The following is a 25,202-nucleotide window of genomic DNA, read 5'->3' on the forward strand; positions in this document are numbered from 1 at the left end:
TAGTTCTGCATCACTGATTGGCAGCAGATCATGCAGCACACCTGCTGATGATCACTGCTAGCCAATGTCATATCAGTCATCCCACACCAGCTTCCAACAGCAGTGGCACCAGTAATGCATGTTCCTGACACACGTGGCATCTGATCCTATACAGTATAACATTGTGTAGTATAAGATCAGATGTGTATACGTTTGCATGTGTATGTAGGTTTACACAAGCGTCCAGTGTGGGGGACTGGGCAATGGCTGCAGCAGGTGAACAGCTGAGAGTGCTCCCGGTCCCCCCTTCCTCTCCCCATCCTATTGCTTTACCCCCAAGCTACAGCAGCCCTACATCTGTCATGTGGGTCCTGAGCAGGTGAGCCCCTGGTCCGCGGCCGACGGGAGAGTGAAGGAGCAGGTGCTGCTGTTGAAGAGTGAAAGAGCAAAGCATGCTGGCTGCTCACACTCCCTGTGCTCTGGGCTTCCTGCTGCCTCTGGGGCCCGCTGTGAATGAGCCGTGCCTCTCCTCCCTGGTGCCAGCTGTGGGCTAATGGAGATCAACAGGCGCTAGCGGCAGGAGAGAAGAGGGATCCGGGATTTATGGCTCCCCTACTGCTGCAACCAAAAACGGAGGTGCAGCCCCGGTGAGCATGGGAGTTGAAGAGCTGCTGTTAGGACTGGGGTACAGGCCAGAGTCATTATCAGGATGTGATGGACTGCCGCTGTCTACCTCCTCACGGCTCCCACTCTGTAGACCCCGGACTCCACCACTGATGTTGAATCTGGTGCCCACTGCCCAATCACATCAGCTTCAGTGACAGGGGCGTGCTTTCATATGGGCTGAAAGCACGCCCTGTCAAAGATGCATTTCTATAAGGTGCCGCTTATAGGGCTTTTTTTAATGGGCTTTTACTACCCGCTGCTTGCACCCTACATACCCCCCACCCTACCCCCCACTTCCGGCCCTTTCATATTAACAGCGGAAGGCACCAAAACACATTTAAAACTGTTTTTGTACACAGTAAAAATAATTAAAAATAATATAGAGGTTAAAGCATATGCTTATGACACAGATTATGTGTCATAAGTATCTTCTTTATATTATTTTAATCATTGATAACAGGCACTGCCTCCCCTGACTGCATGTCCCTGGTTATTAGGGTAGGAATAGACAGCTGTGGAGGGCACAGTACTTCATAAGTACTTGACATGCACTTGAAGGGCCGAAACATACCCCAGTTAGACATGGTCATGCCAGCTTCTTCTGCACTTGTACAATGTTCTGATCAGAAATAAATCTTACAGTTATGAGACATGAGAAGAGCAGCGTGGTCACATCAAGGCCTCAGCATTTGCTGAGCTACTGTATTGCCATAGCTTGCATAACTACAGGCAAACACATCAACTTATCCTTAGAGGGGCCTTTTTGTTCCTTTAAATCACTTAGGGGGCATTTATCAAAAATTGCATTTCTAATGTGATCTGGGCACAGTGTTGCCGCTCAAAAACGTCCCTGCAATGTGCTTCATGTGCCGGGGGGGTGGGGGTGGGGGGGTGGAGGGGGGTGGATGGGTGCAGCAATCCCCGCTGACAGTACAAGTACTTTGGCCATTGCCGGCGGAGGGTTCTGGGGACCCCTCTGAAACGATACTCTGTATGTGTAGCCCATAGATGGCAGTAGCTGGGGGGCCAATGTCGAGAATGCTTTGCCTTTGAGATAATGGTAAATCTGGCAGCGTCGCATCCCCCATAGGAAAATATGAGGGTTGCAGCTGCTGGCGGGAATGGAGGGATCGCAGCAGGTATCGGAGATACTTGCTGTGGTCACTCCTACATACATTGCAGAGATACTAATATTTGTTGCTAAACATCGAAAAACAGGTATTTTCGGGGGTAATAGCTACACATATTGGGGGTAATTCTGAGTTGATCGCAGCAGCAAATTTGTTAGCCGTTGGGCAAAACCATGTGCACTGCAGGGGGGGGAGGGGGGCAGATATAACATTTGCATAGAGAGTTAGATTTGGGTGGGTTATTTTGTTTCTGTGCAGGGTAAATACTGTCTGCTTTATTTTTACACTGCAATTTAGATTTCAGTTTGAATACACCCCACCCAAATCTAACTGTCTCTGCACATGTTATATCTGCCTCCCCTGCAGTGCACATGGTTTTTCCCAACTGCTAACAAAGTTCCTGCTGTGATCAACTCAGAATTAGGCCCATTGTTTGATAAATGGGCCCCTTACAAGCTAGTCTGTGTATAACAAAATAGAATCTGATGGGCTGCTGTGAGTTATGGTGCATTTGTCAACACTACATCTGTAATAATAAAGTGTATAAGAGAGCGCTAATAACGCCGCAAACAGCACTGAAAAGGTAGGCAGCGGCAGGGACAGACAGTTTGGATCTCTTTGTTCTAAACCCCTGTAATCCACTTTTCATGCAGTCCTGACCGCCGGCAAATACACGGAACCCGAGGAGAACTGGATCACATACGGACCCTAACACTTACACTGCTATAAAGCTGTTAAACATTGGTTTTTAATTAACCCTTTCTTTTTTCAGGTATTAACGCTTATACATTAATTTTAGCGCTCCCTTATACACTTTATTATTGCAGATTTTTTATTGGAACTGCTCACACAGGGGCAGATGTATTAACCTGGAGAAGGCATAAGGAAGTGATAAACCAGTGATATGTGCAAGGTGATAAAGGCACCAGCCAATCAGCTCCAATATGTAAATTAACAGTTAGGATCTGATTGGCTGGTGCCTTTATCACCTTGCACAGATCACTGGTTTATCACTTCCTTATGCATTCTCCAGGTTAATACATCTGCCCCACAGTTTTAAGAGCAGGCACCATTCATTTAACGGGTGGTCTTCATTATGCCGGCTGTCGGGATCCCGGCGCACAGTATACCGGCGCCGGAATCCCGGCAGCCAGCATACCGACACATATTCTCCCTCGTGGGAGTCCACGACCCCCCTGCAGGGAGAATAAAATAGCGTGCCCGCAGCGTGGGGAGCCCACAGCGGTCGGGCTCCCGGAGCCGGTATGCTGGTCGCCGGGAGCCCGACCGCCGGCATACCATACTACACCCCATTTAACTACATCTGTAAATTACAATGCTAAAATAAAGTTGCTCTTTGTTAGCTTGCTACATGTAAAATCAGATAGTATTTTTTCTCAAAATACAAAAAGGAAACTGCATGTGCATCCCTTGTCTAGCAATAAAAGTTGTCCTTGTACAAGGTTACAGCTAGCAGGCTTTGGCCTTTAACGCAAAATGTGGCATAAGTGTTTATATGCATCCATTGCTTACATTTATACAAATGCAATTGATATTTAAATTCTCATGAATTTACTTGCTTCTGTTGAAGTTTAGAACACCAGTTTTTTTATTTGAGTTGCATATTTTAATTTATATCCTTGCAGAACTTCAGACAAGTTACACATGTATCAAGGCCACCAATATGGCTATATAGAAAAAAGACTAATGAATTTGGCCCATGTGACTGTGTATGCAAACACAGGTTCAGAAAATCTCACAATAGAAACAAATATTTTAAGCACATTTATCTGCAAAAACCACAGCAGAGAGGCTTGGGGCCTGTTTATTAAACATGAAAAAGCCCTAACAATCAAAGGACCTTACCCAGCAAAAGCCTCCTCATACAAAACATGTAGCAGCTACTTCATAAGTGCATTTGGTGTTTTGGGTAGTTTTTCCGTTGGTTTTGCAATTTACCCATTTACTACGGACAAACTGACAAAAAAAAAGACCAAATTAACGACTTTAGAACACATTAGAACATTTGCTCACTTAAAAAAATTTTTTTTGGCCGGGAGACTAGAAACCCCGAATTTACTATGCGTTAAGTTTAGAACCCGCCGCAAAGCTGACAGCAGAGCCGCCCAAATAATAGGCCTGCTTTTGAGAGGCTAGTTTATGTGAAGCACTGCACAGATCACTATGATCTGTGCAAGCTTTGTTTTATTAATATTGGCTGAACCAGCTGGGGTAGCTGAGGCTATAGCAAGGGGACACACAATGTGGGGATCCCCTACCAGCCCCAAACTGGTCAGCCTGGCCAGGAATCCCTAGGAAATGGGGATACCCCCCAAAAAATAAATAAATGGGGGTCCGCCCTTCCCAAAGATAAAAATCCCTGGGCTCAAAGTTCTTCTCTGCACCCATTGGGTTTTGAGTACGGAGGTAATAGTAAAAATAAATAGTTGAAAAATTATATATTTTTTTACAGAAGGACTATAGGTCCCAGCTCTGCATGATGGCACTTGTCTAAACACAAGTGCCAACATGCCCGGGCATCAAGGCCCCAATGGTACATGTAAAAAAAAAATTAAACAAAAGACAGTACAAACACACACCGAATGTGGTATTTTATTAAGCACAGCCCTTGTTCAACAATTTATTAACAATATGGAAAGGTCACGTCCTCTTCGGTCTATGTAGTATCTGATTCTTTGCAACACAAAAAAAAAATGACGCTTCCGGTAACCCTGTCGCAAATGAGAGGTCACTGCATAGGAATAAATGGAGATGCGCTGATTGGTCAGAGCATGGGAACGAACGCTCTAATAAATGAAGCCCACACAGATCATTGTGATCTATGCAGTCCTTTCACTTCGCCACAGATTGGCGATGGATTTGCCATCAGATCAGTTGCGGGATAAGGGGTTGAAATCCGATGGGTATCGACAATGGATGACAAATGACAGTAAAAATCTGCCGTCGCTGCTCATCTGTTTCAATCCCATGGCAAATCCGACCCTTAGTAAATTTACTCTATAGAGCCTTTTCTGATTAGTAAGACGCAAAATGCTATAGAGCGATAGAACTGCTCAATGGTAGTAACATAGGGGTCTATATACTAAGCCTTGGAGAGAGATAATGCGGAGTAAGCCAATCAACTCCTTAGTTGACATGTTACAGGATGTGTTTGAAAAACGACAGGAACTGTTTGGTTAGTACTTTATCTCCAAGGCTTAGTACATAGACCCTATAGTATGACAACGCTTTTACATTTCTTGTAGACTACAGGCACGTCACTTCTCAGGGATTCAACAATCATAGATCTTGTACTATCCAAGCAATGCAGGAGGGAGCAGATGGAAACATTATTGATCCACAGACCAGAGTCCGGTATTTTCATTAAGATGCAGAAGACATTTTGGTCTCATAAGAAGGTAACTACCATGTTAAAGTGGGATGAATGGAGAAATAAAAAAATAAAAGATAAACATAAGGCTATTTAAAAAACTAATAATATACAGTACATATATATATATATATACACATACAGTGTGTGTGTATATATATATATATATATATATATATATATATATTTAATGAAGCATGTACAGGTGCGCTGGTGACTCTTTAATATACAATCCACAGACCAACAATCCGGGCTTGAAGCACAGGTAAAATTAATTACCGCAGCACGTCTCTCCTATATTCACTCCGAACTCCGGGAGAAATGTTTTCTAGAAATAAAGATGAGGAGAAGGTGCGCTCATAGTGCAAATCAGTACTTTAATGAATAAAACACCGGTATGTAAAATCCAGCACAGGTAGTTAAAAACTCGTACCCTAAATACCCACACTGTGGGCTGATTACCACATGGTGAGTAAATATTCCACAAAGCTGTAGCTGTGATCGCCTACCGCAGTCCGGGACAAAGCACCGTATCCGGCCGTTGAATTAGCCAGGACCCGTCAAGCCACCGTGCCGAGGAATCGAGCAGATCATTCAGCACACTTGCAGCGAAAGAACGTCTGGCAGACCACGCCAAAACTGTCCCCTCACACACCCGCCCCTCCCCCACCTGCGGCACACCAGCACCCTCCCCCACCAGGCAGCATCCCCGGACCCCCTCCCCCATCCACGGCACCCCCGCACCCACTCCTCCCCCACCCGTGGCGCCTCAAGACCCCCTACCCCACTCGCGGCACCACCGCACCCGCCCCTCCCCCACCCGCAGCACCTATGGACCCCATCTGCGACACCCCCGCACCTGCCACTCCCCCACCGGCATCAACATCCTCTCCCACCCGCCACAACTCTCGACCCCCTACCCCACTCCCGGGACCCCCGCCTTCCCCACCTGCAGCACCACCAAAACCCCTCCCCCATCCGCCACAGCCCCGCACCTCCCCCACCCACAGGCCCCCCAAAACTCCTCCCCATCCACAGCAGCCTCTCCCCCACCCGCAACACCTCCCAACCCCCTCCCCCATCAGCAGCACCCCCTCTGCACCCATCCCTCCACTATATATATATATATATATATATATATATGGCATGTTTGCATTTATCCATCACGACTAATCAGCTGTTAGCTTTAACTGACCTACTGCAAGTTAGACTCTGTAAGCAAAAGTCTCACTGATTGCATGGGTACACATGCACTTTCCGGTATACGTTTAATTTGCCGGCTGTAGGGATCCTGGAGTTCAGGATGTCGACGCCGGAATCCCGACAGATCGGAATACCGGCAGCCGGAATACCGTCACAACAGGACTATTCCCACTCATGGGTGTCTATGACATCTATACAGTGGGAATAGAACCTGCGGCGAGTGCAGCAAGCCACCGAGCCCACAGAGTGGTGAGCGCAGCGAGCCAGCAAGGGACTCTAAGCTCTGGCCCCGCTGCTGGCGACCGGATGCCGCTGTCGGTATATTGATGGCCGGCATTCCGGCAGCCGGTAAATCATACTGAACCCCACTTTGCACATTGATTTACAACACTAATACAAAATCCTGTTTGATATTAATAGTACTGTAAGCTAGTCTTTAAGGGCCCTTAGAACGAATGAGACCTGTGGACACAAGTGTTATTTAAATCTGCCTGAAGCAGATAAGGAAGCTCACAAAGAGATGATGATCTCTAATGAGAGACGCTGGTGCAGTGCACACAGCCGTCTTGCCACAGTGCATGACGGATCATAGAAGAGAAAGATAGAATAGGCAGTCCTGTTTCCCGTCCCGTTCCGTCAACTGCTGAGACAGCTGTGTGCACTGCACCGAAGTGTCACCAAAGAGATCAATGATCTTTATGTGAGTTTTCATCACTGCTCTGTTCAGAAACGTAACAGAAGAGAGCCTGATTTACATAACATGTTCGTGGACAAGCCATAAATAAAACTCACAAACTATTAGCAGCAATTTTCTGGGATTTATTATGCAATGTAAATGATCATCTGCTGATGCAGGACAGGGTATATACAGTTGTATCTTATGGCATCCTTAGACAAGCACGAGCCCCTATCCCGTAATAGGAATTTATATTCACGGGTCTAATTGCCATCTCTTTATAAGGCTGTCAACGTTTTCATTTTACCAACATACTGTATTAGCCTGAATGCCTCAATCCACAACCTTTACTTTACATACAGTACATACACACAATCCTGATTACATATTGAAATATTAGTTTTATATCGAATAATTGTAAAATGAAATATCAGAGGTCACTTTTATTTAACCTTTAGTATAGTATAAAGGCACTTACAGGTTTATATACTAAATGGAGGCTTTTCACAGAATTCAAAACATCTAAACCATTCAATGCAAGACGAGGTGTGTGTTACGGGTGGTAGTCATGTGACCGCCGGTCGGCTGACCAACAGTCACATGACCTCCTCCGTGAGCCCGACGGCTCACTATCCCGATGGTCGGCATGCCGACCAACAGGGACTATTTCCACTCGTGGGTGTCCACGACACCCATAGAATGGGAATAGAACCCGTGGCGACCGCAGCGAGCCCGCAAGGGGCTTGCTGCACTCGCCCTTCCCCGCCGGGATCCCGGCGTCGGTATGCTGCCGGGATCCCGGCGTCGGTCAGGAGACCGCCGGTCACCCGTACTACACCCGTGTGTTACACTTATAAGTATTGCTGTTTTAAATTCTACGGCCAAAAATGCAGGTAATCATCAGCTTTGAAAAGCCAGGGAACTTGCGATTACGTCCATCTTTCGATTTTACAATAGAAGTTAATTCAAGGGTGCTTTTCAGTTCAACCCTGTAGCACTGAAGACCCATTACAAGTGTATAAAAAATACTCAATAGATCATTAAAAGTTGTGTTTTATAGGTAATGATTTATAAAGAGACAGGTTCCATTTCATGTCAGAAATGTACTCCTGGGGTCCATTATTCCTTATTCCCATTGGAAATGTGATAGACTGGCTTCTGCTCGGCTTACATAAAGGATGGGTAAGCTCATTTCACAATACGTGGTCTGAGAAGTAGGAAGTTAAGATTCCTTGCAGCCTTGTAATGTGGAAGTAGCAGACGTGAGCGGGAGAAGGAGGGGGGGTGAGGGGTTTTTCATTACCAGCTACTAATCGCCTTGGGCGCCTGATTATGGGCAGCCAGAGAGACTCGCAAGTCATAGACAAGGAAAGACCTAATAAATTACACACCTATAATCTCTGCCTCATGCATGAAAGATTATTATTATTTATTTTTAAATAAAAAAATAATAATAATAATAATAATAATAATAATAGAAAAAAGAATTCCTGTTTACATGTGTTGCTTGCTCTTTAGATTTCAGGCTTGTCAATATTTTGCATTCAACAACAATTCCCACGGACATCCGGACCACCCTGTCAGTGATCACGATTCTTTGCAGTCAGTGAATCGATACTCTGCGAGCTGATTCGGACTACAAATGTTTACAGATCCTGCACGTCTGCAGTACATTACCCTATCACTTCTGGTTTACATGTCTGAGGAAATGTTAACTTAACCTTTTCAGTACTTCAGACATATCTAATGTAACATGCTGAATCGCTCATTATTTTAGCTCATATGCATGTGTAAGGTTTTCAAAAGGATTATGGTGGTCATTCCGAGTTGTTCGCTCGCAAGCTGCTTTTAGCAGCTTTGCACACGCTAAGCCGCCGCCTACTGGGAGTGAATCTTAGCATATCAAAATTGCGAACGAAAGATTAGCAGAATTGCGAATAGACGCTTCTTAGCAGTTTCTGAGTAGCTCCAGACTTACTCGGCATCTGCGATCAGTTCAGTGCTTGTCGTTCCTGGTTTGACGTCACAAACACACCCAGCGTTCGCCCAGACACTCCTCCGTTTCTCCAGCCACTCCCGCGTTTTTCCCAGAAACGGTAGCGTTTTTTCGCACACACCCATAAAACGGCCTGTTTCCGCCCAGAAACACCCACTTCCTGTCAATCACATTACGATCACCAGAACGAAGAAAAAACCTCGTAATGCCGTGAGTAAAATACCTAACTGCATAGCAAATTTACTTGGCGCAGTCGCACTGCGGGCATTGCGCATGCGCATTAGCGATTAATCGCTCCGTTGCGAGAAAAAAATACCGAGCGAACAACTCGGAATGACCCCCTATATCCGCTTAGCCCACTTTACCAAGAGGCTACCTGAAAGCCACCTCTATTTTCGCTGCTTAAAACTGTCCACTGTCTTTAACAAGCGCCAAAAAGCGATGGCAATAGCTGTGCCTGACAATGGGATATATTCAGATAGAATGACTGTTTGTGTACTTGGATATTAGCCATGCATGCACATATACTTTTAACCCTTTCCTGTCAGCATTAGGCTGCTAGTAAGAAGAAAATACAACCCAAATTGCAGCGTGATACATAATGATACCACTTGGTCTTGTTAAATAGAACCCCCAGTTTGAACAAATAAACATTTGAGTCTAGATGCTTGTTAATTTTCTATGGTTCCTGAATAATTTCACCCAGGTCAGCCATTATGACACTACGTCAGACTTTCCTTCCTAGATTTGAATCTTCGTTGCTAACATTTGTTGCATCTCTACAAATCTTATCCCTTACCTTTACATACAGTACATCTAACTTAATGTAAGCACTGTAAAAAATAGCTAAAACTGCTCATCTAAAATGTTTCAATCAACCCCTAGGTTCTTTATTCTCCCCTTGGTGACTGCTCATACAAGAATTTTTCTTGGTATTTAGACAATAGATAAAGAAGTCCTCTTCATACTGTGCATGTCATTGTGATCCATATGTACAGTACATGTGTCACAGCATAGGAATCAATGGTTCCTTATCAAACTGTACTTTAATAGCTGTATAATTGTGTCACCTTGCTTTTGGAATGGCACAGGTGTATGTAGTAAACCATATGTTGGAGATGTACTAAGCCTTGGAGAGTGATAAAGTGGAGATTGAGGAAGTCCAGCCAATCAGCTCCTAGCCCCCATGTTACAGGCTGCATTTGAAAAATGACAGGAGCGGACTGGTTAGTAGTTTATCTCTCTCCACTTTAGCACTCTCCAAGGCTTAGTACATCTGTGCAAAGATATGGGGCCGATTCAGACCTGTTTTTGCAGCAATCTGCGGTCAGATAGCCACCGCCCATAGAGAGTGAAAACCCGCCCTGTGCAAGTGTGCGAATGCATGTGTACAGCGTGCGAAAACTTTGTCAGACAGCAGACAGCTGCAAATCCGTTCACAACTCACTCACCATGGAATGATTTTTCCAGTCTGTGCGTAGCCCAGGACTTACTCCTACAGTGCGATACAAACAAGCTGAGCGGGGCTGAAACTGAAATCACACACCCGCCCTGAAAACACTTGGGAACGCCTGCGTTTTTCCTGACACTCCCTGAAAACGCCAGCTACCACCCACAAACGTCCTCTTCCTATCACCTTGCAAACGCCTGTGAGATCAAAATTTTCGCACTATCCTGTCGCTGTTTGGCGACGCACCTGCATACATATGAATGCACAGTCATTTGATAATCGGCCACTGTGCGATTTCGCACAACAACAATCAGGTCTGAATCGGGCCCATGGTGAGAAAGAGCTCCGTCGATTCCTATGCCCTCCTTAGTCATCTATACTCACATATCCTTTATCTAGACCATGTTAATATTTCCAGTTGCACAGATAAAACTATCCTGCCTTCTACAGATTTCCCATGTCAAATTAAGAAATAACAGTAGATACATAGGTTACTCCTATTATTTTAGATGTTTTCTGGACCATAGCAACCAATAGACAGACTGAGGAGCTCTTTAATCTTTCAGTTTTGTATGGGAAAATCTTGTAATGCTCCTCAGATCTCTAAGAAGATGCTGCTTATAAATCACATGAGACTGAGCTGGATGAGGAATGCATAAATAGCTGAGCCATATGATGCTCAATTGTTAAGGCAAAATGGCATAATTAGCACCTTGCAAGCACCCGCAGGAGCAGCTCTGTCTTCTAAGGGCAAATCCGTGTAACAATATTGAGCGCTTGGAGACATGAAAGACGATAGCTGGCAACGTGTTCCAGGTGCTCTTATTAAATGAGAGCGGTTTAACTAGCATAAACCTATTCGTGTCTGCCTAGAGACCATAACGAATGTCTCCAGCCACTGCCATATGGTCTAACTACTGCAAAAACATGGAATGCGCACAGCTCCCATCCCATAAATCCAATAGCAGGATTCCGAGCTCGCTGTAACACAACACATGTACAAATAACAAATGCAGAATATAAAATGCGATGATGCAAAGCAATACTGCTTGGAAAATTATAGATCTTTATGGTGTGTTGGAACAGTGTATATTATCTAAAGCTATACCGTATAATGTTAACATATACTATCAAAAATATTTACATTATTTTTTAGTAAACTAATTGGTTCTCTTCCCCCTACACATTTCCTTGTCTCATTAACACTGAGCCTACGTTGCTGAAAATTACATTTTTCCATAATCTTCAGCAGCCCCTGAAATGCTCCTTCAATGTCCCATTCGGCCTCCTAATACCCGACCTTCATGCAATTCATAGAACGGTCTTATAACGTGCCTCGTAAGGCATAATTAGCAATTCACGAGATTCATTTTCGAGCGGGCAAGGAGAGAAGAGAAGGAAATCACCTTTTAGCAAATGAAAGACGGGCAGAGCGAGGCTATTTAAAACCTGTGCATGAAATCCCCCTGAGCACAGAGCAAGTGTGCGTGTTGACTCGTTGCCAAGAAGCTCTTTCTAGCGCTGTATAATATGCCTGAGAGAAAATTACGGGGCTAGCAAAAATATCAGACCTGCTAATAGCTATAGTCACTTTATCCTGTTACGTTCCGGATCTCACCGCCTCAACTTTTTTTTCTCATCCTTTGTTTTTCCTAGTGGCAGACAAATCCCGAGCCATCCTTCAGACTGATGTACCTGAATATGCTAACTACCCCCAGAAGGTCCTACATAATGACTCACTCTGAATGACTGATAACCTCAGGTTTCCGTCCCTCAAGAGCTGCCTAATTGACTCCCTCTCTTCCATGCTTTCCATTCTTGAGTATTGTTATACTCGTAAAGCAGGAGACCCTGAACCTAGGCTACGAGTATATATAAAGAGCCCTTTCATTGTGTATGCTGCCGGCAGATATCATTGTGTTGCTGTGCGTCTGTAGAGTGCTGGTTTAGAATGCAGTGGTGCGGTGTACTTCTGGGAACTGTGGCCCTCATTCCGAGTTGATCGCTCGGTATTTTTCATCGCATCGCAGTGAAATTCCGCTTAGTACGCATGCGCAATATTCGCACTGCGACTGCGCCAAGTAATTTTACAATGGAGATAGTATTTTTACTCACGGCTTTTTCATCGCTCCGGCGATCGAAATGTGATTGACAGGAAATGGGTGTTACTGGGCGGAAACAGGCCGTTTTATGGGCGTGCGGGAAAAAACGCTACCGTTTCCGGAAAAAACGCAGGAGTGGCCGGGGAAACGGGGGAGTGTCTGGGCGAACGCTGGGTGTGTTTGTGACGTCAAAACAGGAACGACAAGCACTGAACTGATCGCAGATGCCGAGTAAGTCTGAAGCTACTCTGAAACTGCTAAGTAGTTAGTAATCGCAATATTGCGAATACATCGGTCGCAATTTTAAGAAGCTAAGATTCACTCCCAGTAGGCGGCGGCTTAGCGTGTGTAACTCTGCTAAAATCGCCTTGCGAGCGATCAACTCGGAATGAGGGCCAGTATGAAGTCTATGGATGGGATCATTTTTCCAGAATGCCTTTTTTTGGGGGATATGTTTTTTAACCAGAATTTATAGTACCCTTCAAATAATCTACTGAAGCACATAGTAAAGATGACCTTTACTTTCCTCACAATCCACCTGCCATTCCCTGGGGTGTGTTTGACACTCCTGTCTGTGACAAAGTACAGACCAAGTGCACTTATTACTTACTTTTAGTTCCAGGTTTTGGGACTGTCCTGGATACCTGATTTCCAGAGAAAAGATCCCAGGAGCAGTATTAAACATACTGCGGTCATTAACATTTTTGTGCTTACTGTAGATCACTTGCAGTAATCTGGAACAAACTTATCTGTGGTGCCAAGATAAACAATATGACCACAGGCGTGTGAGGTCCAATTTTCCTTAAGCTATTAGCAAGTGATGAAAAAAAATAGCAATAGGGCTTAAATAATAGGAATTCATGATCTCATGGATATAAATCACAACAGACTGAATACTAAACTTTCTGTTGCAAAACCATCTTCACGGCTGAATAATGCAATCTGCCTCTGCTCAGGATTCATAGACTTGCTAAATATTTATGACTGGATGGCTTGCACGGAACAGAATGATAGGGTGAACAGCCCCGGTTCTCCTTGTCCTTGTAGTTCCATCCCTATTATGTCTCCAGCTCCTTATGCTTCCCCTGATCTTATTAGTCTTCCTGCCCTGTTCTCCCTCCCTTACTAATTCTTTCACTCATTCAGCCCAGCTGGAGAAGCATCTTGAAGAAACACGAACCACCATAAAAGCAGATATTCAGCGCAAGACCAAGACAGGAAATTGGTGATCCACGGAAAATGTCAGTGTGTGCTGCCCTCTACTGGTCATTCTTAAAAAACGTTTTTCAAATTAGCGAAACATTTTTCGATCGCCTGATTTGGGGGCATATTTAAAAGGCTCTGAAATAATCTCCTTAAATGTAATTGTTAACTTCATCATGTAAAGTACTTACCTGTTGTAGAATATTTTTTGAACAGAGAAAAGCTATTCTGAGACTACGAGTCTGCTAGAAAAAGTGGCAAAAAACCCCCCACAAATAAAAAATGTAGCATTAGATCCAGGAATACTGAATTCCAATAGAGCAGAAAAATACAATTCACAGGTAATACACTGTCAAACTGAAAAAAAATAAACTCAGTTACAAGTAAGTTTATTCCTGATCTAAGGATGCATCATTTTTCAAAGTACACAATTATAAAAATAAAACAGATTTCATATTAATTCACTGTAATTTGCCAGTAAACATGGAAAAGAAGGTGGTAATACAAGATATTTTTTTTAAGAAAGTACAACTTCCCAGTCTTAGATTACAGCAGACTTAATTTACTGGCATACAGTAATAATGGATTCATTAATAATGAATGGATGAATACATTTTTAATTTTGGACATATTAGGTATGACAATATGTCAGGACAAAATAAGGTTTATACTTATGTGTAGATTTACACATATGACCCTTAGATTAATACAATGCCCCATGCTGCCCATAATGTTATGTATTTACAGTATTGACTATTTTTTATTATTCTATATATCAAGGTACCCATACTCTAGTACGATACAGCCCTTTTTCACATGATTTTTGACCCATTGGGATAAATCGTGTGAGAAGTGCCATACCGTATGTGTTTTACCTCCGATTCCGATCCGATGCACGGCTACGTGTGCATCGGATCCGAGGCGGAGATCGAAATGGCTGCAACAAAGATTTTTCAGATCCTGTGGTGATCAATGGCATCGCATACGATACATCGTATGGAAAATAATGTATCGTATGTGATCCAGGCGCCGGGGAGCCCGACGGCTCCCCTGCGGGAAATCACATGCGAGGTTCTCGCAGTAGTGTATGGGGGCCTTTAGATGGACAAATGGGATTCTAGTAAATATACATTTGCTTCCTTTGTATATAGGCATGCAGGAAGGATGGCCAGTACCGAATAATAGCATACCTTCCAGAATAAGTACAATTCTTTTCTAGTTCACAACATATTCCTGTGCGCAGTCAGTCGATCACGTGTTGCCCTCATACCTTCTCTGACATCCAACCACTAACATACATGTATATGGTAATAAGTTATAACCAGGGCCGTCTTAACAGCAGTGTAGGCCCCTGGGCACAGCAATGCACTGGGCCCCCTACGCATCCTCCAGCAGAAGGGGTGGGGGGTGCTATAAGCGACAGATTTGATGTCCCGCGGGCGGTTGAGGGTGTTCTATCTGCCACTCAGCATGTAGGACCTGGAGCAGTCATTTCTGCTAATTACTCCTTTACTGCACAGATGGGGCTAAACTGTATATGGGGCATTAGGCTGAATGAAGAAGCCCCGGTACATGACTTCCAAGGTGGTAGGGGGTGTTTAATACGTAGGGGAGGGGTGGATTGTGGAGTGGGTTTAATATTTATCATTTTCCGGTGGGAGGGCAGCTTGCTTGACTGCAGATATCTCAAGTTCCTGAAAATATATTTCTGAATGGGATAAAAATCTAGAGAGTCTGACCTGTCAGGAGGTACTGGAGATTTGGGGATCAGAGTTCAGGAGCCAGAGCAATTCACCAACGAAAATCTAAAACTGCATATTAGGCGTGTGGAGCTGGAGCAGAGACCAGCTGCTGGAAGGCTGATATCTCTGGTTCTGGTCACAGTAGAGACAAGCTGTTAGTGTCCACCAAAAGGGGAGAGTCACAGCTTTAGGATTATACCCTCAGAAAAACTCTAAAGGGGGGTACACACGGAGAGATCCGTGCTTAAAATCTAAAGGGGGGTACACACAGAGCGATAATCTAAGCAATCTGACTAGATTGCTTAGATTTTCAGCAAGATCGCTCCGTGTGTAGCCCTAACAGCGATAGCGATGCGCAGCCCCGCGCATCGCTATCGCTGCTGCTAGATTGGCCTGCATGCAGGCCAATCTAGCGGGTCGCTCACTTCACCCGCTGGGTGAAGTGAGCGGCCCCCCCGTCTCCCCCCGCACGCTCAGCACAGATCGCGCTGTGCTGAGCGCCGGGAGAGATGTGTGCTGAGCGGTTCGCTCAGCACACATCTCTCCAGCATCGGGCCGTGAGTACTGGCCTTAAGCAATCTTGCTAGATTGCTTAGATTTTAAGCACGGATCTGCCGTGTGTATGCCCCCCAGCGATAGCCGCGCATCGCTATCGCCGGTGCTAGATTGAGCCTGCATGCAGGCTCAATCTAGCGGGTCGCTCACTTCACCGTTGTGTGAAGTGAGCGGCCCCCGTCGGCTTTCCCCCTCGCTCAGCACATCGCGCTGTGCTGAGCGGGGAGAGAGATGTGTGCTGAGCGGTCTGTGTTAAGATCGCTCAGCACACATCTCTCCCGTGAGTACCCCCCTTAAGTCAGATGAACCTGAGATATCTGGCTGGGAAGAGCAATTAACAGGCTTGGATGGGGACCATTGCTTTCAAGTCGATTATCTCCAGTTCCCCAGGTCCGATTTTCAAAAATCTGGTACCCCTGGAAAGAGGGGACCCTCAGCTATCAGACTTGGACCCTTATACTCCTGGGGCCCTTGGGCAAGAGCCCATTGAGCCCATACGAAAAGACGGCCCTGGTTATAACTAATATCTAAAGCACAGTCCATTCACAGTGTGGACTTCATTAAATTGAATTAAGTCAGATTGATAATGGAAGTAAATAAAAGAGTTTGTCTGTAAACTAAATACATAAGACAGGGCTGTAATGAAAGATATACAAATGGTGTCAACACCCAGGGGACAAAACCAAGCGAGTGCTGCGGTTGCTGAACCTTTGAACCTTGCAGGGTGACTGGTACCTAGGAAGGTGCACGCATGTCTGTATAAATGCAATCTTCCTATCTGGGGCATGGAGTGCCGGCCCAGGATACCCTTGCTTGCTACTATGGCTCTGACTCATAAAACCAAAGGACTTTATTTAAACGATGGACACAGTTGTGGTAATAGTTCAGTTTTAGTTGATCAATGATTATATTGGTCATAGGACTGTAGACAAAGTATGCAGGTATATTTTGACTCGACTTTCACTGTATGCTGGATATAAATGCGTCTGTTATTTTATTGGTTTTGGAAGTCACACTTTTACTTACTGCATCTTTCCCCTGGAAGCAATGCCTCATTATACACAGCCATACATAAATCTGCCCAGTCTACATGGATGACCTAGAATTTGACATGTCTTATTGATTTTAGTCAAAGTGTAAAACCTGTAGAGAAATATAGATATCTACCATATAAACACAGTATACGTGTGGTTTGTTATGCGTTTCCTAAGCTGGCCACATTGGTACTATGTTTTTAAATAAATTGCCTAAAGATACAATGTGTGGCTTCCCAAATTAACATTACGCACATATATAGAAAGGGTCAAATGATAACCCTGGCAACTGCATCTGATGGTCATTCATATGCAGCCAAAGTGTCTTAACCAATGGATCATATGCTGGACATATATTGACAAATGCCAGACTGACAGACATGTTATCTGACAGCCTCACACCCAGCAGCTATCATATGCATACACTGTGAGATATCACACAGTAGGCGAAATGCAGCAAGCATCGCATTTTGCTTGCGATGCATCTCGCCACTCTCCGCTTGCATATTGGCATTTACTTACGCCGTATGCATGAGGAAAATCACAAAGGACAGCTCTTGCGGTAGGAGCTGTCCATTGCGATGACAGGACTTCTGGGGGGCTGGGAGGGATCTGGTTGGAGTTATGTTGAATGCTCATGGTGTGCGTGCATCTTGATGATGAACTTGGATATCAATCATACTGAAATTACAGTACAAGTAGTTTTTGAAATGTATACAAACCCTTTCCACAATGGGTGTTATTACATCAAAACTCAATATCGGATAAGCCAGTAATTTAGGATTTTTGTACCTCTGGAACTGTAATAACGAATCTTTTCCAAAAAATATCTTTCTTACATTTATGATATATTAATAAACACGTCAGAAAGTGAAAGTACACAGTATCACTCAACGAAATATGGACTTGTTCCTCTAGAGCAGTGGTTCTCAACCTCGGTCCTCAAGTACCCGCAACAGTTCGTGTTTTCCAGGTCACCTAGCAGTTGAACAGGTGTATTCATTACTCACTGACACATTATAAAAGACCACAGGTGGAGCAAATTATTTCACTTACAATCCTGTGAGGAGACCTGGAAAACATGAACTATTGGGGGTACTTGAGGACCGAGGTTGAGAACCACTGCTCTAGAGCATAGGCTCTCAAACTTGAACCCCAAGCAATGCATGTTTTCCAGGTCTCTTCACAGAATCACAAGTGAAATAATTAGCTCCACCTGTGGATCTTTTAAAATGTGTCAGTGCAGGGTTGGGTTTGAGTGACCACCAGTTGGGAGACCGCCGGTCATCATACCAGCGCCGGTATCCTGACTTTTAGATGGCAGGTGGGGAGGGCGGGTTGCGAGCACGACGAAGCCACGCAGCGGGCTCACTGCACTTGCCACGCAGCAGCCTCAGTGGCTCGTCACAGGTTCTGTTCCCACTCTATGGGTGTCATGTACACCCAGGAGTGGGAATAGTCACTGTTGATTGGCATGCGGACTGTCGAGCAATTCAGCGTTTGGGATCCCAGCATCGGTAATGTGACCGGCGGTCAAATTACCGCATCCCTAAGTGAGTAATAAATACAACTGTGCATCAGCTACATGAACTGGAAAACGTGAACTGTTTGGGGTCTTGAGGTAAGAGTTTGAGAACCACTGCTCTAGTGAATGTATCAGAGCCATCAGGTATCCGGACTCCAGGTCGACAACAAAAAGGTCGACACACCTTAGGTCGACGCCAATTGGTCGACACACCTTAGGTCGACATGGACAAAATGTCGACAGGAACAAGGTAGACATGGAAAAAGGTCGACATGAGTTTTTCACAATTTTTATCCTTTTTGGAACCTTTTCATACTTAACGATCCACGTGGACTACGATTGGAACGGTAATCTGTGCCGAGCGAAGCGAAGGCACCATGCCCGAAGCATGGCGAGCGAAGCGAGCCATGCGAGGGGACGCGGTGCACTAATTTGGGATCCCGGTCACTCTACGAAGAAAACGACACCAAAAAAACATAAAAAACTCATGTCGACCTTGTTCCTGTCGACCTTTTGTCCATGTCGACCTTTTGTCCATGTCAACCTAAGGTGTGTCGACCAATTGGCGTCGACCTAAGGTGTGTCGACCTTTTTGTTGTCGACCCTGAGTCCCAGACCCAGCCATCAAGTGAGTCACTAGTTTCCTGGGAAACCGGTAAAGCCCAGACCCTGGCAATGTTTTAGCTGACATTCACAGGATACATCACAACTCATGGAGCAAAATCCAATATTCTCTGATGCTCACTTCACCAAACAGCTGATGACTGCAAGGAACTGAAGTGTACTGCAGATCTGAGAAATGGTTTCATAGCATAGTCAATATTTACCACAGGAAGAGACAATGAACAGCTAAGAGCACTGAATTCTATAGCTGATCACTAGATATGAGGAGAAATTATTAAAGTGACGCTTTGTCCCAAACATGTTGTTACCTTTAGTTTCCTTCTGATCACTCCCCAACCCCCACACCTCTAACCCACAGCAGACACAATATGACTGATATAAAAATAATTGTCATGCACCGCACGGTTGGAGTAGTGAATAGTATTGCCACCTCACAGAATTAGGAGTTTCTGGGTAAGTAGTTAGAGAGAACTAGGATAAGAGGGGCAGTCAAAATACCATCGCAGGAATCGCGACACGGCTCAGAATACCGACGCAGGCATCCCAAGCAGAATCACAATCTCAGCGCGAGAATCCAGACTGCTGGGATCCTAAACTAGTGTTTGCCGGGCCGCTGGAGAGGTAAGCGGCGTGTGGGGGTGTTAGGTTTAGGCTGCAGAGAAGTGGGGTTAGATTTAGGCACCACCAGGGAGGGTTAAGGGGCATACACACAAGAAGATAAAAGTGTACAATAGGCACGATAAAGATAAAGATGTGCGCTTCTGTGGGTCTTTATCTTCGTCTTTATCAACTGAACATGCAGTCTAATTTAGGCTATATCTTTCATGACAGCATGTTCAGGAATGGGAGGGATGACATCACTGATCGATATCTTTCACTATATCATTCAGTGTGTATGCTCTTTATCTTTCATTCTGCAGCTGGAGACATTTCAAGGGAAATCTTTATGTTTAATGAGGCAAAATCTTCTCGTATGTATGCCGCTTAGAGTTAGGCTGTGGGGGCGTTAGGTTTAGGCTGCATAAGGGTAAGGCCACACATAGCGGCCAAGCGGGTCTAGTTTAGCGGGACCCACTTGGCTGGAAGGAGACTGCACATGGGCCCCTATGCAGGTGCCCACACATATGTGGCAGTCCATGCTGCGGTTGGGTCGGATGACAGGATGGCGGGATTTCAATGTCAACACACACATTTCAATGTATGTGTTCACACAGTGCAGCTGTGATGCACTGTGTTCTATTGAAATCCCGTGTGTCACAGGATCCGTGTGCACACAAAACCCCTCTCCCGCCCAAGCGAGTCCTGTTCAGCGGGACCCGCTTGACCGCTATGTGTGGCTCTAGCCTAAGGGAGGGTTAGGGGTTTTGGGGAAAGGTAAGTATACTTACCTTGCCTCTGTTGGGATTCTCACCATCAGGATGCCGCGGTCGGTATTCTGACCGCTAGCATATCACACCCAACCCCTTTTAAGCACCATGTCCTATATTTCTCAGTCAGAGGCCTCTATATTATTGGGGCCTCCGATAATTGTCTAACTTGCTGAGAGTTGCGCTGGTGAATACAAAAATACTGGAGCAATTCAGCATGTCTCCGGTTGCGGGACAACTGCTCTGAAAAGTTTACACTGCAGGGCACTCCATAACTCCTTCCAATGGCATGGCTTATCAGGAACTAATTGTATCTGAAGATGACATCAGTTCCAGCATGAAAACACCAAAAACATTCAGTTTTTAGAGTTTGTTGAATACAGGGCGCCCACATCGGGCCCTTATTAATCAATGGGCCCATTTCTTAATACATGTGTAAGGGGCCCTTAAGGGACAATGAATAGGCCTATCAGTGTGGAACTATGGTATGCAGGACCCACCAATGCAACCACTAACCAGGGCTCACTCGAAAGTTAAAAACAGTATAATTAACATAGCAGACATATCTTATTATGCCATAAAACCCCAATATGGGGGGTAATTCCAAGTTGATCGCAGCAGGAAATTTTTTAGCAGTTGGGCAAAACCATGTGCACTGCAGGGGAGGCAGATATAACTTGTGCAGAGAGAGTTAGATTTGGGTGGGGTGTATTCAAACTTAAATCTAAATTGCAGTGTAAAAATAAAGCATCCAGTATTTACCCTGCACAGAAACAAAATAATAACCCACCCAAATCTAACTCTCTCTGCACATGTTATATCTGCTCCCCCTGCAGTGCACATGGTTTTGCCCAATTGCTAACAAACTTGCTGCTGCGATCAACTCAGAATCACCCCCATGGACTTTGTGAAACCATAAGGGGACCTACAGTACTGTAGATTGGGGAAGCTAGTACTACTCTAGTACAGTGGTGGTCATTCCGAGTTGTTTACTCGCTAGCTGCTTTTAGCAGCCGTGCAAATGCTAAGCCGTCACCCTCTGGGAGTGCATTTTAGCTTTGCAGAAGTGCGAAGAACAGGATCGCAGCGCGACTACAAAATAATTTTGTGCAGTTTCAGAGTAGCTCCAGACCTACTCAGCACTTGTGATCACTTCAGACTATTCAGTTCCTGTTTTGACGTCACGAACACGCCCTGCGTTCGGCCAGCCACGCATACGTTTCCCCAGCCACACCTGCGTTTTTATCTGGCACGCCTGCGTTTTTCCGCTCACTCCCTGAAAACGGTCAGTTGACACCCAGAAACGCCCACTTCCTGTCAATCACTCTGCGGCCAGCAGTGTGACTTAAAAGCTTCGCTAGACCTTGTGTGAAACTACATCGTTCGTTGTAATAGTATGACGCGCGTGCGCATTGCGCCGCATGCGCAAAAGTGCAGATTTTTTGCCTGATCGCTGCGCTGCGACTGAAATTTGCTAGCGAACAACTCGGAATGACCCCCAGTATGTGTATATTTGAGAGAGTCAAGTGTTGTTTTTTGGTTTGCTGTGAACGTATTACACGGAAAACAGACTAGTATCACCACTTTTGAAATAATAAGAGAATATGATAAAATAAAAAACTGCGTGCGTAGGAAATACCTGTGAAGCACAGATACAGAGCTCCCCTGTCACCGGGCCAGCGTGTAATTACCTAATAGCAAACACACTGCCGTCCTCTACATTGCAAATAACTTGTTGCGGAACCTTTGAAGTGCATTACAATGTAATTTGCAGAAGAATGAATCGCAAACCTTCCGATTCGTGAAGCCTCATTGTGAGCGCCTGAGCCCGGCCAGCAGTCCTCCTCAGGAACCCCATCCCCTCCCCATCAGGAGCGCAGCTGACCAGCTGGAGCCAGCCCTGTCAAGGCTTGATAACAAACCAGCCTTCCCCTCTCTTCCTCCGTGTATCTGCCTTACCACGCCGAGCGCCTGTGTCTCCGGGCCATACATAACTGACATTAGCATGCACAGACCAATGTCAGGGAGTAGAGCAAAATAAAAGCCTGTGAAAAATAAATGTGTCACATCGTCTCTGTAAAGATCATAAATCTGCTTCTAATTGCCACAGGGCGAAAGATAAACAATTGTAGCGCTGGTGTGCATGGTCGTAAACCAACAGATACACAACGTTCTATTGATAATTCTAGGGAGGAGAGGTCGAGAAAAACGTTCTGGTTTATTTATGTGTTTCTAAAAGTAATTATTCGCTTTCGGGGGTTCTAAGTATATAATGTTCTCTGCCTACAGACAATAAGGCTGATATAACCCCTTTCCTATCACACTGTATTATACAGAGAATTGTACATAGAAATACAGGCTACAGATTCTTGAGGTTCTGCATGCAGGAAAAGAGGCCTTGTTCTGTCAGTGTTACCAGCAATGGGTTAATGCGGGTCCTTCCAGCTCAGGGACACTGATAAAGACAAAAGGCAGCCCTGGCAACTAGAAGCAAAAGCCTTTCAGACACTGATATTGCAGTGATAAAGCTATAGCAGTGATGTAATATGGAAACTTAACTCTTCCGCTGCCAGCCTCCAGCTGTGTATTACTGGTCTCATGGGGTCTTTAAATGGACCTTTTGATGTGAGATCTCTTTGATGTTGCACAAAGCTACTTTTCCAACCAGGCCTTGCTGTATAGCCCTGCTGATCTGCTTCATTTTTGTGTACATAGCTCTAATCCACGTTCTCGGATTTTGTGAAGGTGAGTGTTTGTAGAAGAAAGTCCTAGTCTATATAAAACATACATTTTAGCATCTTATTTTGAATATAAAAATAAATGAACCTGATGTATTTGAAAGTTATGATACATTTAATATAACCTGCAGACAGGAGGGGCCTGTGTGGTTGTAAATTACCCTGAAAAGTGACATCTACACTCTACAAAGCTTGTGGACAAGAATCCTTCATGATTACTGGCTCCTTGACAAAGTGTCTGGAAATTGTGAAGGATGAGTTAAACAACTGGTCATATTTACTGGGTGAAGCATGCAAATGGCAGTTGCTATATGACAAAGCAGTATTATTATCTGTTTAGCTGATGGGATCATTGGATGTTCTCCAACTTAACGCTAAATTGGGACCACCCAGTAAATGATCTGTGAAAGTGAAAAATAAAACTTGCAGCTGAAATACTTACTTCCATCAACAATTATATGTTCAGAAGGGGCTTTACATAATGTCATAGACTTGTTTTTCACATAGACATGTTGGAAGTGTGTAGGATAGTTATTTATGCAAGTGTATTACGACAGTAATGACACCCATTGATTTTGTCACACAAATGAAAGGCAGGAAAAAATAAGAACAATGAAAAACTTGCATGAAGGTGTACAGCATTTTATACAAACATAGGTACCATCTGTTTCGGGGGGAGGCAGTCAATTGACCGCCGGATGGGATAACAGCGGTTAATATGACAACGCTGGAATCCCGACACTATCTGCAATACCTGTGGTCAGAGTCCCGACCGCCGGCTGGTTTCCCGACTTGGGTGGTGGTCCACGCCAGGGGGAATAGAGGGGGTCATTCCGACCTTATCGCACGCCGCCGTTTTTCGCAGCGCAGCGAGCAGGTCACTACTGCACATGCGTATGCACCGCAATGTGCAGGTGCGTCGTACGGGTACAAAGTGGTTTGTTGCTGGACGATGGATTTAACGAAGAATCCATTCGCACAGCCGATCGCAAGGAGATCGACAGGAAGAAGGCGTTTATGGGTGTCATCTGACCGGTTTCTGGGAGTGTTTGGAAAAACGCAGGCGTGTCCAGGCGTTTGCAGGGCGGTGTGTGACGTCAATTCCAGGACCAGACAGTCTGAAGTGATCGCAAGGCCTGAGTAAGTTAACACCTACTCAGAAACTGCAAAATGTTTTTGCAGAGCTCGGCTGGACAGGTGTTCACACACTTGCAAAGTGAAAATACACTCCCCTGTGGGCGGCGACTATGCGTTTGCATGGCTGCTAAAAGCAGCTAGCGAGCGATCAACTCGGAATGACCCCCAGAACCCTGTGGTGACCAGAGGTCGGCACCCGGCCTGAAGCGAGGGGGCACGCTGCGCTTGCTGCTGGGAACCCTGCTGTTGGGATCCTGGCGTCGGTCTCCTGACTGCCAGGTCCCGACCGCCGGGATCTCATACTGATCCCATTCTGGGAAAGTTGCAGATGAAGAAGACTCTATAATTTGAGCAATTGGCAGTAATATTCAATAGAGCACATTTTATAAATAGTACTCCTCTATATTTATGCCTATATGAAACTGCGCCAGTTACACCAAGGTCAGAAACTATGATTCCCTTTTTCTGTACATATTTTATTCTACTTCAGTTGTGGCATATGTCAAACTTTTTCAATGCAAATGGATTTTGTTCAAATTGAGACAATCCAAACAGGATACAAAATGGTACTGGGTCTTAAGCATACCATAAAGGCCGTAGCAATGAGCCAGCAGTTATCTTTTATCCGTTTATAGCATGATAAACAATGAAAGTAAATTGCTGGTTGCCATGGTTTAGTGCAAA

General features: G+C 44.9%; 1 long non-coding RNA gene across 1 annotated transcript in view; it reads right to left on the reverse strand.

The window, feature by feature from the left end:
* LOC135048839 (uncharacterized) overlaps positions 1 to 22,538 on the reverse strand; it is a 422,430-nt gene extending 399,892 nt beyond the window's left edge. The window contains exon 1 of the long non-coding RNA XR_010240645.1: positions 22,435 to 22,538. This is a non-coding gene — a long non-coding RNA (uncharacterized LOC135048839). The remainder of the gene's footprint in view (positions 1 to 22,434) is intronic.
* Positions 22,539 to 25,202: the final 2,664 nt, after the last annotated feature.

Source organism: Pseudophryne corroboree, chromosome 2, assembly GCF_028390025.1.
Source record: "Pseudophryne corroboree isolate aPseCor3 chromosome 2, aPseCor3.hap2, whole genome shotgun sequence".
NCBI lineage: Eukaryota > Metazoa > Chordata > Amphibia > Anura > Myobatrachidae > Pseudophryne > Pseudophryne corroboree.